The sequence below is a fragment of the Lycium ferocissimum genome, unplaced genomic scaffold (assembly GCF_029784015.1).
Source record: "Lycium ferocissimum isolate CSIRO_LF1 unplaced genomic scaffold, AGI_CSIRO_Lferr_CH_V1 ctg2187, whole genome shotgun sequence".
Taxonomy (NCBI): Eukaryota; Viridiplantae; Streptophyta; class Magnoliopsida; order Solanales; family Solanaceae; genus Lycium; species Lycium ferocissimum.
The window spans coordinates 27,158-30,569 of record NW_026719979.1 but is presented as its reverse complement, the minus strand read 5'-3'; positions in this window follow the sequence as shown (position 1 = coordinate 30,569).

The following is a 3,412-nucleotide window of genomic DNA, read 5'->3' as shown; positions in this document are numbered from 1 at the left end:
CCGTTAGTCGTCTTGATTTGGATAGAATCGACATACCCGTTGTGGTATTTGTACTTGGATATATTGTGGCGTACCCACTGTTGGTACTTGACTTGATATATGTTGGCATACTCATTGTTGGTATTGTGATGTGATTCGTTGTTGGCGTACCTCGTTGTGGTACTTGTGATATTAAACCTAATTGTTGATGATTGACATATGCATTGCACGCATTCTCTCATATTCATGATACATGGCCGATACCCGCTGATGATCCGGTATCGTTGATTGAGCGTAACTGATATTTGATAAACTCTTTGCTTGAATGTTATGAAAAGGACGATGTCTGAAGATCCATTCCGAAATCGTTGATTATATGAAACTGAAGTTTGACAAACTCTTTTACTTGAGTGATTGTGAGAAGGCCGATGTTCGAGGTTCAATTTTGGAATTGTTGACATATGCATTGCATACATTCTCTCATATTAATGATGCATGGTCGATACCCAATTATGATCCGGTATCATTGATTGAGCGAAACTGATATTTGATAGACTCTTTTACTTGAGTGATTGTGAGATGGCCGATGACCGATGATCTATCCCGACATCGTTGTTGCATAGCCGATTCCGATGATATCCCGAAATCGTTGTTAGTGTATGGACTCCGCGGGTCCCCGAGGGTGGTGCTGGTGAGACTCCCCCTGTGAGCAATTAGCTAGGGTCCCGTCTTTCTGTTGGGCAAAGATCCGGGACGGGTGGCACTTAGACTTCATGAGTCACGCTGGGTTGTGCTACCGAGACGTCAATATTTCCGTCCGAAGTACATGTGTACACCTCATTTCCATGGCATGGCATCGAATTCATACCATTATTGCACTGCATTCCATCATGACTTGACTCTGATATTTGATGATTGGATTGTGATGATTGGACTTTGATGATTGAATGGATCGGATGTATTCGGGCTTGGCGTATGTGGATTTAGATTCTTTACATAGGTGATGACGAACATTTGGCTTCGATCGTAGGCTAAATTATATTGTTGACTTGTGACTATTAAATTAACCTAAAATTAGTCGTAAATTATTTCTAAGTGGGGTAGGACAAAAAGGCATTGTAACGATGAGCTCGCCCTAAACACAAATGAACCACTTGGGAATTACATATATGTTGAGAATCTGTGTAGGTGATTGGTTAACTTATAATTCATTTGAGATTAGTTGTGGCCTAAGGTATATTGACGTTGTGATGTATTGCATATGGATATGTGATTTGATTTAGTGATTATCATCATTATTTGTCACGACCCCACTAGAGGCCATGACGGGTGCCGGTACTAATATACCAAGCGGTACTAATATACCGAGCACCTTTGATCTAATATTCCGTTCTCGCTACTAGGTGGGCCACATGGACAATTTATGAATATCTTACTTAATATAGTCATCAATGGCTATACCCGTAAGCATATGTCAACAAGCTTTACCAAATATTATACAACAACAAGGACGGACAAAGTTACGAAACATCTATCCACATACGTCTGTCTATGAGCCTCTAAATAAGATACATAAATCCACGAGGACGGGCAGGATTTCACCATGCCAAAATATATACACAAGAGTAGTACCAATAAGCTGTAGCTCCGGAACAACTGGAGCGCTTTCAAGATGCCGCTGATGGAGCTTCTAAGGATCAGGTGCGTCTACCTGTTTACCTGCGGGCATGAACGCAGCGTCCATAAAAGAAAGGACGTCAGTACGAGTAATGTACTGAGTACGTAAGGCATGAACAATAATAGAATAAGACACATGGGGCATATCATGAGATAGGGTAACCTGTACATCTGAGTGCCTCTTAAGGTGGATACCATGCATGCTTAGCTTTTCATAAAATATACCTCATGCATATGAATCACAATAGTACTGCGGAACATGCAGCCCGATCCATATGTATATATATATATAATATTGCTGCGAAACGTGCAGCCCGATCCATAAGTATATTATATTGCCGCGGAACGAACGGCCCGATCCATTTAACCATATATCCCGCGTCCGGGATGATATCATAATATACCAACTGATCAGGTGGTTATGCGTCTATAACGCCTCACCTTTCCCATACCCTATATATATATATATATATATATATATATATATATATATATATATATATATATATATATATATACATATATAATATAAGTAGCATGCATGAGAGCCCAAATTAAAACCATATATCCCGCGTTCGGGATGATATCATAATATACCAACTGATCAGGTGGTTATGCGTATATAACGCCTCCCTTTTCCCCATACCCCGTATACACACACACACACACACACACACACACACACACACACACACATATATATATATATATATATATATATATATATATATAATATACACATATATAATATAAGTAGCATGCATGAGAGCCCAAATAAAAGCTACGACTCTATCGGAGTGACGTAAGGTCGGTAACCTCCGATTTATATTATGGAACATTCATCATCGCTACATCTCACCTCGAAGGAACGAATAACATGAGATGAGATCAACAACAATGAATAAGATTGAGAAATCATGAAATAACTCAACATTCTCATATCATCATTGAAATCATAACTTGAGACTTTTAAACATAAAATCATCATCATCATAACAACATCGAAACATTCTCATCTTTAACACCATAAGAAGATTTAAGATTCATAAACTTCTAGCTTTTGGAAACAAGGTGGTTATGGAAACATTTATGGGATCATAACATAAGAATCATGCCTTTGAAAGAAAGGGACGAGCCTTAACATACTTGTGCGACCTCCTATTATCTACGCTTATCCGTCCGTACTCGTAAATCTACATTCAAGAGGATTCGCACTATCGTTAGACTCATTGTTATATGCTTATGCTAGGTTTTCATATTAAACTATTCTATATCCTACCGAAAATCGGGCAGCATCTCCCCTGTTTATATGCCTAGCCCGAAATCATAATCCAGCAACTAACAACACAACAACAATACCAACATCAACAATCCATACTAATATATCCCATAAAATATCCCACAAGATGTTTTCCCAATCTCTCAACCAACCATAACAACATCCATAATACCAAAATCAAAGAATTATATTCAATTTAATCTCAAATTAATCCAAAATTCTTTTTCAACTCACCTCATGGCCATCAACTTCAATTCAACTCTTTATGATTTTTCAGTACGCGTGTTTGTACTGATATTGCACTTGCTACACTCTTTTGGGGTAGAGATTATTTCAGGTATTTGATTGATATGAAGAGGAACTTACGGTGCCTATCTGGAAGGCCTCCTCCCACTTCATTTCGGGACGGAGGATGTAGAATGTAATGGTAATCCGAGTCAATAGTCGCTCTTTTACTAGTCTAGATCAGGTCATGGG